The following is a 17231-nucleotide window of genomic DNA, read 5'->3' as shown; positions in this document are numbered from 1 at the left end:
ATCCCCGGGTACCCCGGGGCAGTGGTTGCATTTAATATATAAATTGTGCGTATTGGTTAGCGTTGGAAGACCTGACGTACATTCTCACAGAAGTAATATAAACATGTACATTGTCAGATTATGACATCATGATTTTGTGGGCCAGTTATTTTGGTAGGAGGTAATATTTTCATATGCAATGGAAACAAATAATGAATTATTTTACACACGTAGGCCTACATGACAAATATTCTCATTCAACATAATAAAAATGCCAATGATTAATAGGCTAGGACCTACATTGTTTCATTGATGTTCACTGAAATACAGTTTAAAGTTGAAGTTAAAATTAATTCTCTGGAATCTTGGATTAAGAGTGTCAAGGAAATGTTGGGTGGCAGCTCATTTGGAAACCACCAGTAGCCATGGCATCATCATCATTTCCGAGTCTGATTGTGTTCTGTTGGATCTCAGCTTAGAGAAGAACGCAATTCCATGCATTTCATACACCAGGTTGGTATATTCACTGTTTAATTACTCTTGTGATATTATTACTTTGTTTATAGGCCTACTTGAAAATTAAATCGGCGTTTTCCAAAAACATCCATGCACTACCTAAAAATCAGCTATTGACACCCTTCGCATCTCACTAGTCCAAACAAATGAAAAAAAAAATCATTGCATCGTATTGTGCATTTCATCCGCACTCATGGTGCATTGGATTCACGTGATGGGTTGAAATTCGCCAACAGCAACACGCCCAGCTAGGTCATCAAAAATGTTGAAATAGTATTTTTACGCCAAGTCTAGTGGCGCGTTAGAATTTGCACCAAGCCATAGCAAGCTATTTATATAGCAAGTTATTTAGCAAGCCATTTATAGCAAGCCATTGGGGCCATTACGTATATGGCAAGCTAAAAGGCCCATTACGTATTGCGACAACGCGTTGCTTAAGCCAGCCAATAGATATAGAGCTTTTAGCAACACGTTGCTTTCCCCAAAGCAACGCGTTGCTTTCGCCTTCTTCTCAACGCGTTGCTTTCGCAAACAACACGTTGCTGTCATTCTTTACGTCTTGTGGCAACAACCAATCACAGCGACTCTTACAGGATACACACAAGCATGCAAGAAACTCTTTATAAGCTTATATATTGTTCTCATAATATAGATATTTTACACCTGATGAAATGGATTTCGTTTTATGATATGAACAAATTAATATTGTTGCTCAAGGAATTTCTCAGACTGAGTATTTAGGTCTACAATTGAGTGTACGATAGTGTGATACACGCAAAACACAAAACATGTAATAGCTAGTACCACTAAGGCGGGATGGACATAACCAACAACTCTTCAAAGCGCCGATATGATTGGCTAATCAAAAACTCGGCTTGGGCGCCCCTGAATTGAGTATGTAAGCAACGCGTTGCTTTGGGAAAGCAACGTGTTGCTTGTGAAAGCAACGCGTTGCTAAAAGCTCTATTTCTATTGGCTGGCTTCGCAACGCGTTGCTTTGGCGAAAGCAACGCGTTGTCGCAATACGTAATGGGGCTTTTGGCTTGCCATAAATGGGGCTTTTGGCAAGCGCCCCATTACGTATTGCGACAACGCGTTGCTTTCGCCAATGCAACGTGTTGCTTTTAAAAGCAATGCGTTCTATTGGCTGGCTACGCCAGCTAATAGAAATAGAGCTTTTAAGAGTCGCTGTCGCAATACGTAATGGGTCTTTTGGCTTGCCATACAAGTTGTTGTCATTCTTTACGTCTTGTGGCGACAACCAATCACAGCGACTCTTACAGGATATCTCGGTCTTCTGTACCTATAACCACTAAGGCGGGATGGACATAACCAACAGCTCTTCAAAGCGGCGATATGATTGGCTAAGCAAAAACTCGGCTTGGGTGCGAAGTTCTGAATTGAGTATGTAAGCAACGAGTTGCTTGTGAAAGCAACGCGTTGCTAAAAGATCTATTTCTATTGGCTGGCGTAGCAACGCATTGCTTTCAAAATAAACGTGTTGCTTTGGCGAAAGCAACGCGTTGTCGCAATACGTAATGGGCCTTTTGGCTTGCCATACTATTCTTATTGACCGAAGTTGATTATTGAAAGCAACGTTGCCGAAAGCTCTCTTCATATTCAGCATCGAAGTGGTTACGTAATTCTCTTGGTTACCGGATCACGCTTTTTGTACCGGGGCCAGCAAAGCTGGCCGCGGTACTTATTAACTGGATATAAAAATTGCTGTTTCTAGGCTATGTATGAAACAGAAATTCATAAAGAAAGCACGTACCTGAATCAAGTTGTTTTGATGATGTTTTATGCTTGTAATGTGTAAACATATAACTTGTGGTTGAACGGATATCAGAAATATTGTGTTGATTTTGCATGGTAAGGTAAAATAGGTATATGTTTTAGGAAAATAATTTTTCTGAATCTAGACTAGGAAGTTTTGCTGGTTCTCTTCACTAGAACACTTATCTTGGCAGGCTATGGGATCATGTGGGCAGACACACCGGGTACCATACATGCTTTGTGTGAGTTCAGTATCTCAGTTTGTTGTATGGTGTGTGATCCAATATCTCTGGTGAGAGCTACCTGCTGAGTTATGATGACATAATTTAATTTACACATCTTACTCTATTCATGTTCCTAGTGGTCTGTCTGTGGTGGTCTGTTATCTTAATAGGCCTATGTGTTGGATAATTTTCAACTACATGTAACATGTTTGACCATGCAACATGCAGTAAACATGGTAAAAGTTGAATCCCTCACATCGAAGACCTGTAGGCCTATTAATAAATAAGCAAGATCACTGAATATTGGAAATATGTAAATTTCCTGGTAACACGATGATGACCAAAAGCTATTGATGCACACATCACCTTCAAATATTTGGGTCTATTTTTATGATGACAAATATGTCACAACTAGAATGAAGCTTAGGGCATAGGTCCTAAGTAATGATTGAATTTTGTTACGTAGAATATTGGCTATCTTTTAGAATACCCTACCACTTTTTACATTCACAGTGTATGTGTATGGGTCGTTCATAAAAGACCCCCATTGAAAATCTACAGTGGTAGGGTATTCTAAAAGAAATCCAGAATATTATCAGTAAACATTCAATTCTTGGCTTTAAAGGTGCTATTTTTGGGTTCAGTTTTCGAAAAATAATATTTCTCGAAATTTTGCTTGTTACTTTGTATGCTTAAATTCTCAAAAACAAAAAGAGCTATGAATGAATTAACCTATAATATAGGCCCTAAGGTGCGAACGTCGGTTGTTTTTTTAGGCCACAAGACCATTTAGCAATCCATGTATGTGGGGTATATGTGTAGGGGTGTTTGTACCCTAACAGTGTCTGCTTCCTACTCATGTCATCCAAACCTGGTGATAATAATATTTGAGTAGGAGGACATGTGAATTAGCGTCAACTAATCCTTTTCACCAATAGGCCCTACCACCAATCAACCAGTACTTCCCACCATCCAAAATCTCCCTATTTTGCCAGCCAACAATATCACATAATTATCAGAGATTACCCCATATGTTTAATTGCAAGCATCCAACCAAGGCCAATCAATAACCTTGAATCACAATTGTCATTTTAAAACCATGTCTCGCCTGTCAAATATTACACATTACAGGCATCTTTCAGAAGGATTATTTAATCTTCACATGAAATCATTCCTGTCCCGGTACATCCATTTTTAAAGGGTTTTTATTTGGTATGCCTTCGAGTGCCATATACTTTGTGTGGTGATCGTTTCGATCGTGGTTCATTACTCAAGAGCGTGATCCCGTTGACATAGTAACATTACGTAACTTTGATACTGAATTGGCTGATTTAACAACGCATTGCTTATTGAAAGCGACACGTTGCTTTCGAATGCGAATGGGCCCACTAATGGTGATTTAGTCGTAGAAGTTCCAAAAATCATTCGAGTAAATGGGGGTAAATGGGGTAAATGGAACGCTTAAAAGCAACAAATCACTTTCTGTGGTCGGGAAGGTATCTATATATGATTTTTGTTTGTTTCAATATATATTTAAAGTCAGTCAACCGTGTTCCATTGTGGGGTAAATGGAACACCAAACTAATTAATTATCTAATTAGCATATTAATTTGCATAATTTCCTCATTAAAATCTGCTATATTTATGTTATTGTAGATAACAAACATATTGCCAATATTGTACAGTTGTATGTCAAGTTGATTTAATTAAAATCTAGTCAACTGGATTTACTATTTATTGACTGGCGACGTTTCACATCCTATCCTGGATGCTTCCTCAAGCCGTCTGATTTTTCGGCGGCGATTGGTCAGTGACCCGTGACGGGGTCACAGAACTGAGACGTCGAGGGATCTTTTAGATAGCTGAACTGTAGGCCCCCGCCAAGTTGTGGCGCAGACCTCCTCCTCTGTTCAGAGATGGCTCCTCCCGCTTCACATAAACAGCCTCTTTCACACCTCTTTCAAACCACCGCGATTCTCTGTCCAATATGACAACGTCCTTGTTATCGAATGTGTGGTTGGTACTGTTGAGATGCGAGTATACAGCCGAGTCTCCACAACCGGATGCGCTTGCTCTTCTATGCTGATACATGCGCTTGGCCAGCGGTTGCTTGGTTTCCCCTATATATAAGTCCTTGCACCCATTGTCTGTACATGTGATAGCGTAGACAAGGTTATTCTGTTTGTCTTTCGGGACTTTGTCCTTAGTTCAGCTATCCAAAAGATCCCTCGACGTCTCAGTTCTGTGACCCCGTCACGGGTCACTGACCAATCGCCGCCGAAAAATCAGACGGCTTGAGGAAGCATCCAGGATAGGATGTGAAACGTCGCCAGTCAATAAATAGTAAGTCCAGTTGACTAGATTTTAATTAAATCAACTTGATATTTTATTTACCTGGATGACTGAGAATATACACAAATGTACAGTTGTATGACAACTCTCAGAACAATATTCAAATATTTAGGAATTAATACCTTCAGTAAATTAGTATTGTCCACTGAATCATAGCACCATTTCATGGTCAGTGACAACTTTTGAGATTTTATTCCACTCCAATACCGAATAAACCCAAGTCTGGGGTATATAACAAAAGCGAAACGTATGGCGTTGGGGTAAGTGAACCACTCGGTATGGTGTTGCCCAATTTTCTTCTCGTATTGAAGAAATTGTATTCTCGGCGTTCCATTTACCCCACCGTTCCATTTACCCCAATTTACCCTAAACTGGAAATGTCAGAAAAGTTTATTTTTTGCCTACCACAGAAACCAAAAGGATCAAGCAAGTGTTTCTAAGATACCACGATGCCCCTCTTCGGAAAGATAGTTGTGATAAGGCGGAGCGGATTCGATGGAGCACACTTTCCCGTGACAGCAACTCAGTGTCTGATTGGAAAGTAATATTATTTACTTGGGTATAATTCTAGTGCCCATTTCTATTCACCGTTATGTATTCTTGTGTGCATTAGGGGCTGTGCAATAATTATGAGCGGGAGGAGGGTAAAATTTCCCAATGGCGTGCCAAAAATTGCTCTCCCCGCCTCGTTCATACCCCTGCCCTAACAAGCGTTCCCGTACTGTTTTCTAGATCCTAAGAGAGTGTTTTATTTAAAAAGAGTCCCCATTATTGACACCTGATGACCCCTTTAGACTCATTTGACTTTTGTCATTTTTCAGTCAGGATTCTTTCTACCACTTTTAAAGGGGCATTTCGTGATCCACAGCCTCATCCCCCACTTTTCTCAAAAAAGTTGAGATTTTTATATCACTGGAATACTCTGGCTACATAATGTTTATGTACAAAATATTTCTTGCAGATTAATTCGTTTAGCAAAGATATCGCGAAATTTGAATTTCGTTCTGGTGCACCAGAACGAAATTACAACGTATTGTCTATGGAGCAGTGTAATACACATAATCATGCATAACTCGCAAACGCAAAATCGGAATCAACTGAAATTTTGGGAATATGCTTTTTCGTGGATATGTACTGAAAAATGTCATAAAAAGAGGGTGCTAGGATCACGAAATACTCCTTTAAGCCCGATTGGGCATACTCTAACGTTTGACCCCATATGACCTATGCCCTTGAGTGACCTCGGTTTAATTTTGTCCATGCTCCCGTGATAAGGAGAATTACGTTCACCAAGTTTATGCTAGACTATGCCATAGTCGATTTTTTGATAAATAAAAATATGTTATTAATCATGACGAACGCATTCAGTTGAACTCGAAATTATACTGATATTTATTACATCAAAATATTAGTATAAAATGGTTATGAAAAAGTTTATTGTGACAGTAAACGTAAAGTATACGTAGGACTAATTGAATACAACATATCATAATGGCACTTCAATACTGAACAATTCTAATTTTAGAATCTGCCAGTTTATTATTCGCGAAAGCCCGAGTTAAAAATCACTTGGGAAGCTAACAAACAGAGGGAGTACGGTGACTGAAAAGATCAGATGTGAAAATCTATCAATTGTGCACAAATTAATTGAATCAAGAGTTTTGAGCTTTAAATACAATAGCCAGAGTATGCACAATTGGCAAATGGACTACGGAGAAGTCTAAGTTTAAGCCAAAATAATTGGCGAAGATAAACATTTTGCCCCCGGATGATCTTTGACCTCGGATGACCTTGATTATATTTCTTATGTGTTCTTCTCATATTAAGGATTCCACCCACCAAACTTAAGCCCGATCTGACAACGTTTGAAATTTGAACCCTCTGTAATGACCTTTGGCCTCGGTTGACCTCCATTTTATTTCGCGCATAATATATTTCCCTCGTATCAAGGATTGCACCCACCAAGTTTGAAAATTGTATTGATTGAGCCCATTTTTTATTTTTCACCTATCCATTATGGATAGGTGAAAAATATTATTTAACACGATAGTGGATAAGACAGTGAGCGCGCCGACACGCAATGGCGACACACTTATAGATCGTCAATGATCTCGCGATTTAGATGTTCGTAACGGTTTTATTCATTTAAAACAACGGGGATATACTCACAAAACCAACTTGATTTTTTTCTGGAAAAAAGCTCTTTTACTTTTAAAAATTATACTTAAACTGAATTAGAATGAGAATAAAAGATAAGATTTTATCTTCTTTTATTCTCTAATTAGGTCAAAATTGCGTGACGTGCGGGCAGTGGCGTAGCGTGGGTGATCCGATGGGGGGGGGTCATGATTGGGGGCACCAGGTCGGATAGGGGGGCACAAGTCGTTTTTAGCAATTTTCCTGTGGGATTTTCTAAATTTTGCAATCGATTGGGGCACGTCCTCCCCCCCGTGCCCCTATGACGCTACTGCCACTGCGTGCGGGCCAATTAAACAAATACTGCTTGCTTTGAGGTTGATGATATTTTGTTGTCTTGTTTCAGAACCAATGAGTGCGATATTCGAGTTGAGCTTCCAGGTGTCTCCAACCAGCATTGCAGGATAAACGTCCGACCAAATTATGATGTAAATAGTGTTTACAATCGGCTTTATATTGTATAATTTTAAGAAAATAACATTTCTGTAGTTTATCGTAAAGAAAATGTATTTGTCTCCTCCCGGCCAGTAGAGAAGAGTGGTTCATTCCAGGGCGGGGTTAAAAGTTTTTGGTACTTTGTTAGTTCATTTGCCTTTTCTTTCCCTTTTCTTCTTCTTTCCTTTCATTTCTTATCCCGGCAGAACAAGTTCGAGAGAGGACTATGAAATAATGTGTGTGTATGTGTGTGTGTGTGTGTGGTGGGGTGGGGTGGGGGTGCACCCGTGTGTGGTCAAAATGTTAACCCTGGAGTTTTTGGCAAGTGAGGAGGGTAGTTGATGTGCTTTGTTTAAACATTGCGAGTAACATGAGTGGCAAACATAATGTTTCATATTGCTTGCAATCCCCGCACCCAATCAATGTTGGAGCAAATAAAACAATAAACTCATTGTCCGTTTACAACAGCTCAATTTTAAACTTTTAAGATTATTATTATTATTATTATTATTATTATTAGTGTTATTATTATTATTACTAGTGCACCTGCAGCTGTGAGAGCCCTGATGCTGTGAGAGCACTGGCATGATAGCGATACTGTTTGACCTCAGATGACCTTTGACCTCGGATGACCTCGGGTGTAACTTTTTTCATGCTCCCCTCATACGAAGGATTCCACCTATCAAGTTTAAACCCAATAGGGCAACGTTTAAATTTAGCCCCTACATGACCTTTGACCTCGGTTGACCTCAATTTTGTTTTGCGTATATATTCCCCTCGTATGAAGGATTCCACCCACGAAGTTTGAGCCCGATAGGACAAAGTTTGAAATCCATGACCTTTGACCTTTGACCTCGGATGACCTCCATATAATGTTTTTCATGCTCCCCTCATACGAAGGTTTCGACCCACCAAGTTAGAGCCCGATCGGACAAAGTTTGAAATGTGACCCTTCCGTAATGACCTTTGACCTCGGTTGACCTCGATTTTATTTCGCACATTATATTCCCCTCCTATCAAAGATTCCACCCACCAAGTTTGGGCCCGATCGGACAAAGTTAGAAATTTTGACCTTTGACCTTGACCTCCGATGACCTTCGAAACTACCCGGTAAACAGCGCACGCCCGATACCCATCTATGTCTGAAATATCGGAACGATGCGTCGAAGCGCGGCGAAACGCATAGCCGGACAGACGGACACACACACACACAACGGCTATTATTTTAGTAGTACTAGTGCACCTGCAGCTGTGAGAGCCCTGATGCTGTGAAAGCACTGGCATGATAGCGATACTGTTTGACCCCAGATGACCTATGACCTCGGTGTAATTTTTTTCATGCTCCCCTCATACAAAGGATTCTACCTATAAAGTTTAAGCCCAATAGGGCAAATTTTAAATTTAGCCCCTACATGACCTTTGACCTCGGTTGACCTCAATTTTGTTTTGCGCATATATTCCCCTTGTATCAAGGATTCCACCCACCAAGTTTGAGCCCGATAGGACAAAGTTTGAAACCCATGACCTTTGACCTTTGACCTCGGATGACCTCCATATAATGTTTTTCATGCTCCCCTCATACGAAGGTTTCGACCCACCAAGTTTGAGCCCGATAGGACAAAGTTTGAAATCCATGACCTTTGACCTTTGACCTCGGATGACCTCCATATAATGTTTTTCATGCTCCCCTCATACGAAGGTTTCGACCCACCAAGTTTGAGCCCAATCGGACAAAGTTTGAAATTTGACCCCTCCGTAATGACCTTTGACCTCGGTTGACCTCGATTTTATTTCGTGCGTTATATTCCCCTCCTATCAAGGATTCCACCCACCAAAATTGGGCCCGATCGGACAAAGTTTGAAATTGTGACCTTTGACCTTGACCTCCGATGACCTTCTAAACTACCCGGTAAACAGCGCACGCCCGATACCCATCTATGTGTGAAATATCGGAGCGATGCGTCGAAGCGCGGCGGAACGCATAGCCGGACAGACGGACAGACAGATAGACAGACAGACAGACAGACAACTAACGGCTATTATTTTAGTAGTATAGATAGATTATTATTATTATTATTATTATTATTATTATTATTATTATTATTATTATCATTGATTCAAAATTCTTTCCCAACTAGGTTGTTCTCTCAAACTTGAGCCATGTGAATCCAACACTTTTGAACGACAAGGCTGTTACTGAGAACATTGAACTGCGACACATGGATGTCTTCACCGTCATAGATAGGTGTTTCAGGTGAGACGTTTACTTAAAGGCACATTCCGTGATCCTTAGGCCACGGACTTATTGTTTTTGCTCAATTTTCTAATTATTAACATGGGTGCCTATTTATAATGCTAACCAATATAGTGCTACACTCCCAAAAAGACCATGCCAAAAAAGATGTTTACATGGAGAAACAACAGATCCAAACAGCAGCAGCATTTTTCTATCATTGGGGATAGAAAAAATACGACCACGTTTATGGAAGCATAACTCTGCATAAGTGTATCATTTCGAGCAAAACCCAAGAATCGGTCGCTATACCCGGGTTTCGCCAACCCATACTTGGGTTTTGCTCCCCAAACTAAGGAATAGCTCACCAAAACTCAAATCGGGTAGCTATTCTAGGGTTTTGCTGTCCATTCCTAAGAATGGGCAGCAATACTAGCTAATACTATGGTATAGCCGCCGAATCTTGGGTTTAGCCGGGCAAAACTCAAATTCGGATAGCTATTCTAAGGTTTGGAAGCCCATTCCTAGGAATAGCCCGCAAAACCAGGATATAGCCCCCGAATCGTAAGTTTAGCTCGGTAAAACTCAAAATCGGGGTGCAAATCTAGAGTTTTGAAGCCCATTCTTAGGAATAGCCTGCAAAACCCAAGAATGGGCTGTTGAAACCCAGGTAGAGCGACCAATTCTTGGGTTTTGCTCCCCCAAATCAAGGAATGGGTAGCAATACCACGGTTTGGCGCGCTAAATGATACACTTGTGCCGCTAAACCCAGGTTTCGGTAGCGAATCTAGGGTTTCGTCGCCAAACCCAAGAATGGGCAGCAAAACCACAGTTTTGCTCGATAATGATACACTTGTGCCGCTAAACCCCTGATTCGCAGCTGAAAAGTAGTTTTGCTCGTAAACGTGGTAAAGCCGAAGGATTTCTAATTATGTTAATACGATACGGTAAAATTCCGCAAATGTCATTTAATTAAGTAACCTGTAGTGTCATGAATGTTATGACGTTACTATGTGGACGGCCATGCCCAATTAAAAAGTGTATTAAGAAGCCATGCCTAGTAAGTAATCGAGTAAAATACATGTTTTAACACATGAAGTGAATTGTTGGATTATTTCACGATATTGTTTTTATCATGTTTTAATATCACTACATTCACTGACAAGACGGCCTGCTATTTATTTAATTCGTTCGTTCTTTTATTCTTTCTTTCTTTTATTCTTTCATTCTTTCTTTCCTTCTTTCTTTCTTTCTTTCTTATTTATTTACGTAAATAAATAAATAAATAAATAAATAAATAAATAAATAAATAAATAAATAAATAAATAAATAAATACCTGTGTCATAAAATTATGATTAGGCCTACACCCCTCCCTGTTTTTTAGTGTAAACAATACTAGTATTTATTTTTTTTAACATATCATATCAAATATTTTAAACATAGAAATGACCACTTGTATTCTTGCAGAATATGCTGGCATATCATACATGCTGTTCGACACACCGTATATTACAAGATAAATATTTAAGGTCACGAATACCGTATCAAATTGCGGAATCACAACTGATTCGGTGTTTTTAGACCCGATTCAGGGTTTCATAGAATCGCTACCCGCTTTGAGTTTACCGAGCTAAACCTAGAATTCGGAGGCTATACCATGGTATTGCTAGCTATTCCTAGGAATAGGATTCAAAACTCTAGAATTGCTCCCCGATTTGAGTTTCACCGTGCGAAACCTAAGATTCGGGGGCTATACCCTGGTTTTGCGGGCTATTCCTAGGAATGGGCTTCAAACCCTTAGAATAGCTATACCCGGATTTGTGTTTTGCTTGGCTAAACCCAAGATTCGGAGGCTATACTATAGTTAGGAATGGCCTGCAAAACCCTAGAATTGCTACCCGATTTGAGTTTTGGTGGGCTATTCCTTAGTTTGGGGAGCAAAACCCAAGAATGGGCTGGCGAAACCTGGGTATAGCGACCGATTCTTGTGTTTTGCTCGAAATGATACACTTATGCTTCCATACACGTTAAGCTGAATTTATACTCCATCGCCGAGAGATTGCGATGTACCGGTTTTGAAAAGCGATTGGCAATCGCAGAATTTTGCTATGCATCATCTGTCGCAAGTTTTGCATTTAAATCTATAGAGGAGTAACTTTTCAATAAAGGAAATGTCTGGATTTCCAAACATTACAACAAGTTACCACAGACCTAGTGACAAACTATAATGTCATCAAACTTTTTGTAATGAATTGCTTTCTGAAAACGACTGGAATTCCCGATGCCAATGTTACTGGAAAAAGCTTGGAAATGCAATTAAACGAATGGAAAGTCATGGAATTATCGAAAAAAGCTCTTAAATCCGAGTTTGAACTATTATTTGCTGGATTGTTTTCCAACAATCACGACTGGACAAAAAGTCAGGAAATCCGAACTCCTTTATAGGAGGTGTGCATCTATTTTCTAGAATAGCCCATTATAATATTCTAAATGCCACAAAATACATTTTTAGAACATCCATTGCCATGATTGAATTAATTCATCACCGAAAGTTAATAATCGAGATTAGGAAATAATAGATCCAGTTGGTTTGAAATGATTTAGTTGATGCATTCACGTCAGTGTCATCGCTCTCCTGAAATTGAGATTTTTTAAACTTGCAAAAGTGACGTCGTTTTTGCCTCAGCGAGCATCGGCTTGACGCTCTGAAAACGGACATAAACAATGAGCATGCGCGAGAATCACTTTTCTGCAAAAGCGATCGAGTATAAATTCAGCTTTAAATGAACCATGAGAGAATTGCGATCTTTGGAGGGGACGATAAGCCGTCTTTCCCGTGTACAGAGAGCAATACTTGTACACGTAGCTCGCAGTCAGTTTTTAGACGAGTAGGGTATTACCCATAACTGCAACCTGATATAATAGTAAAGTTCCCCTTTATTTCGTGTCAATCGATTATTAGCACCACCTATTGAAAATCAATGACAAATCATCATGATCAGGTCAGTAGGTTTTGTAAAGGTAGTGACAACAATAATGACACAATGACCCTATATTTTTGTGGGCATCCTTTATACACTGCCTACAGACGATGAAGTACAATATTGAACATCTGATAACCTTTGATCCCAAATGAGCCGTGTGGCATTTGTTTCACAATAGCCATTTGAATGTTCACAGATAGAAACTGGGGGAAAAACAGAGCCCTAGAAATTTCCTAAATGGCTAAGGCAAAGAAACAAGAAACAGACCCCTATAAGCCATTTACTAAATGACAATCTTTTGATCAGCTCGTGATCGGCGGGAATTATGCTTTTTTTACGCTACGCCGAAAAGTAGATACCGTCACGTTAATAAAAAAAAAATATAATTAATCTTCCTATACTTTGTCTGTTAAAGAAAGTATAGACAAAGTATAGGGCTTCAAATAATGATTTATAATACATATGAAGAGATGTCACAAGACAATTCTCCAAATAAAATATAATCCGCTATGTTATAAGGCCCGCCGATTACGAGCTGATCAAACTATAAGGCAATTATAAATTTACAGTGGCGTAGCGTGGGTCATCATAAGTCATCATATTGGGAGGGGGCACCGGCGGGTCTAATTGGGGTGGCCCCCACCCACAATGACTATTTCGTGCCCCTATTACGCCACTGCAAACTTATCTATATTAAAAAAAGAAATCAGAAAATTATTTTGCGTTTCAGCCTGATGAAACTGTATAACTTTCTATTGTGCAGGTGGGAGTTTCCTCCTGGTTCTACTCACCGTTCGGCTATGCTGAGATCGGAGGCGTCAATGACACCGAATAAGGTTGCTCAAGGAGGAACACCCCATGAAAATAATGTCATACGTAAATCCGTTAAGAAAGCTAAAAACCCACGTGTGACGAATCCCAAAGCTAAAACACCCCAAACGTCGGAGAAGTCTACTATATATTACAACAAGAAGGTAAAAGCCGCATCTCTAATAAAGAACAAATACAAGTGTAAACACTGTTCGTACACAACAGTATATTCACACCATCTACCTGTGCATTTAAGGACTCATACCAAGAAAAAACCATACAAGTGCAGTTTTTGTAGATTTGCGTGTAAATACGCCAATGTTCTTAAGGACCATGAAAGGACACATACAGGTGACAAACCGTATAAATGCAGTAATTGTACATACAAATCTGCCACGGGTTCACAGTTAAAAAGACATATCAGGACTCACACTGGTGATACGCCATACAAATGCGTCAAATGTACGAAGGCCTTCAAGTGGATGTCCTCGTTAAAGTGCCATAATATAGCGTGTAAAATCAGTACCCCCGAGAGAGGGAAGGGCAAAAAAAAAAAATTTATAGTTTCGTTTTAATATACAGCCCGTCTCAAGTGAAAAGAGCCCTCTTTGGCAATTAGAAAATACTGTTGTGACATGATGCTTACATCAACGTCAAGGGCGTAGTCTAAGCTTTCAAATGCCGTTTGTTCTGTTCAATTTGCTTGTTTTAATCTCGAGATATGTTTAGTTAACAACGAAGGGGTAAAATCACAATGCCACCCACTTTTGCTATGGAAGAGGGCTGTACACGTAGCAATGATAGCATCACATTTATCAAGAGTTCCTTCACGAAATCAAAAGAATGCATCGATTACCCGGGGTACCATAGCAACAGATGAGCAACGTTCACGAGGTTCCGATGCATTGAACCATAGATGTCAAAGAAAGGCTGATCACTCGCACCTGTAAACGTAGGTTGGTGAAAATCGGGCTTTTTAATGATTTTTTTGAAAAATTTTGGAAGCATTTTTTTAAACCATTTATGGTGCAAATTTCTCCAAGTTGGTCAAAAAACAAAACAAAAACGGTTCCTAGATATTTTTATCCAGCCTAGTTCTTAAAAATTGATAGAAAAAAATTTCAAGAATATTTTTGTTACGGTTAACGAAAAAGGCACCATATTTGTTAGAGCAACTATACTTACTTGCCTCTGTTGGAGATTATGAAACAGCAAAATAATGAACACATTAAAGTTCACAATTTATGTCTTTGCAATTCCTTCTTTATTATCAATTAATTGAAACAACAATAGGCCTCTACTATAATACATAAAGAATCATTCTATGCTTCTCTCAGCAATAACTTGATGGTTACCATGGTTACCCATCTGCAAAATTCATTAATATTCAATCATTATTATTAGAATGCGATATATACACGGTTATCATTTGCGGAACATATTTTATTATACGTCCCTATACAGAAGAAAATCTACTCTAAACGATAATTTGTAAATTATTTACATCTGCAAAATCCACTATTATTCATTATTATGTTTTGATGAATCCAAGTGTGTGAAAATATTGGATCCAAAACATAATAATGATAAAATTGGATGCTTTACGCCCAATATTTATGGGTCTCGCTACGAGTTTTAAAATATTGGACTCGACTATACATAGCCGTTTTCGTCAAACGTTTGACAAACATTTAGCCATCACAAACGTTTGCCAAACGTTTACGAAAATGTTTAACAAACGTTTGGCTCCTTATCCGTTTATAAACAGTTTGACTATAAATGTTTGACAAACATTGTGATCGGCAATTGTTTGACAAACATATTTTATTAGCAATGTAAACTGAGCTCAAAAAGAAACTTATAATTTTTCACAAGGTCATATCTTGAAATCCTGTCCATCAAATTGAACCAAAATTACACACAGATTTACTTCAATACTCTACTCTTAACACATGTCAGTAACCAACTGACACAACAGCAAAATGCACTGACATGGGACAGCTTCCTGGACCACATTCACAGCCCAGCCCTGTTTCATGAAAAAAGTGTATGAAAAGCAGAAAGCAGCATCGTTTTATCATCTGTGCAAGGATCTTGTATGCATTCTCACAGATTTTTTGTCCTGGGTGCCAAATGTTGGGCTGTGAAAGTGAAGGAAGTCCAGGAAGCTGTCCCATGACAGTGCATTTTGCTGTTGTGTCAGTTGGATAACTGCTTGGTTACTGACATGTGTTTTGAGTAGAGTATTAAGGTAATCCTGTGTGTAATTTTGGTTCATTTTGATGGACCTTGTGATTCACATATGTTGTGAAAAATTATAAGTTTCTTTTTGAGCTCAGTTTATATTAAATGAATTAAATAAATCTTTGGCAAACAATTAATAAATACGTTTTGTTAATAATTTGTAAAAGTTGTTTGATAGTAACATTAATCTTACGTTTTGTCAAGAAAATCAATTGATGTTTGTACATTTTCAGCAAATGAAAATTTTGATTAAAAATCACATTTTTTTGACCAAGAATCACATTTTTTATCAAAAATCATAAAATAAACGTAAATTTAAAACGTTTGCCAAACATTTGTAAAACAAATAAAAGATGATTAAAATAAAACGTTTGATAAACATTTTGCTCCATAAACATTTGACAAACGTTTTTAAAAAACGTTAAATTAGTGTGTGGCTCCTTATCCGTTTATAAACCGTTTGACTATAAACGTTTGACAATCATTTGCACAAACGTTTGTCAAATGTTTGGCGAAAACAGCTGTGTATAAGCACTTAAAATAATGGCGTGCGACCAGAAAGCTTATGTTGACAATTCGTTCAACAATCAGCAAGTTCTGCACATTTTGATACATCAAACTCCGCATTTTATCTGATTCAGCATCTGTGGATTCAGCGAAGAATAAATTGCAAGTGGGCCTACTAACTTGCTCTTTAAGGCCGAGTTCACATAGGAGTATACTGTATACGGTTTTCGCTATACGATATACCAGTATACGGTCATTCGATCAGGTTGAGTTCACCAGCACCATATTTGTTAGAGCAAATATATGCCTACTTACTTGCCTCTGTTGGAGATTATGAAACAGCAAAGTAATGAACACATTAAAGTTCACAATTTTTGCCTCTGCAATTCATTCTTTATTATCAATTAATGGAAACAACAATAGGCCTCCACTATACATAAAGAATCATTCTATGCTATTCTCAGCAATAACTTGATGGTTACCATGGTTACCCATCTGCAAAATTCATTAATATTCAATCATTATTAGAATGCGATATATACACGGTTATCATTTGTGGAACATATTTTATTACACATCCCTATACAGAAGAAATTCTACTCCAAACAATAATTTGTTAATTATTTACATCTGCAAAATCCACTATTATTCAATGTTTTAAAAACATAATAATGATAACTATAATAATAGTCCATTGTTTTCGTTGAGGCAGCTAAGTTCGCGCAACACTTGCTGCTCTGAGCACTCCGACGTACACATGCACGCCGGGATGCACGCGTGCTAACATCGCACTGACGCTACTGCGTCGAAGAAAGCAAATCGACGACTATACACGTATTTGTGTTCACAGAACCTGTACCATTTCGTTATTGCATTCACCATTCCAAGCTTTTTTACACGTCATAAACTTGAGAAAGTGTGTGATTTACCTTAATTGATTTATTTGTTGCAGCTTCACAGAGCTTTTCTGAGTA

The 17231-nt window shown here is 38.6% G+C and overlaps 1 protein-coding gene across 1 annotated transcript in view; it reads right to left on the bottom strand.

The window, feature by feature from the left end:
• LOC140151122 (sphingomyelin phosphodiesterase-like) overlaps positions 1-17231 on the bottom strand; it is a 496863-nt gene that overhangs the window by 213827 nt on the left and 265805 nt on the right. The gene's annotated exons all lie outside the window — the stretch shown is intronic.

This window comes from Amphiura filiformis, chromosome 4, assembly GCF_039555335.1.
Source record: "Amphiura filiformis chromosome 4, Afil_fr2py, whole genome shotgun sequence".
NCBI classification, from domain to species: Eukaryota; Metazoa; Echinodermata; class Ophiuroidea; order Amphilepidida; family Amphiuridae; genus Amphiura; species Amphiura filiformis.
Note: the sequence above shows the minus strand (reverse complement) of the source record. Positions and strands in the feature narration are given on the sequence as shown.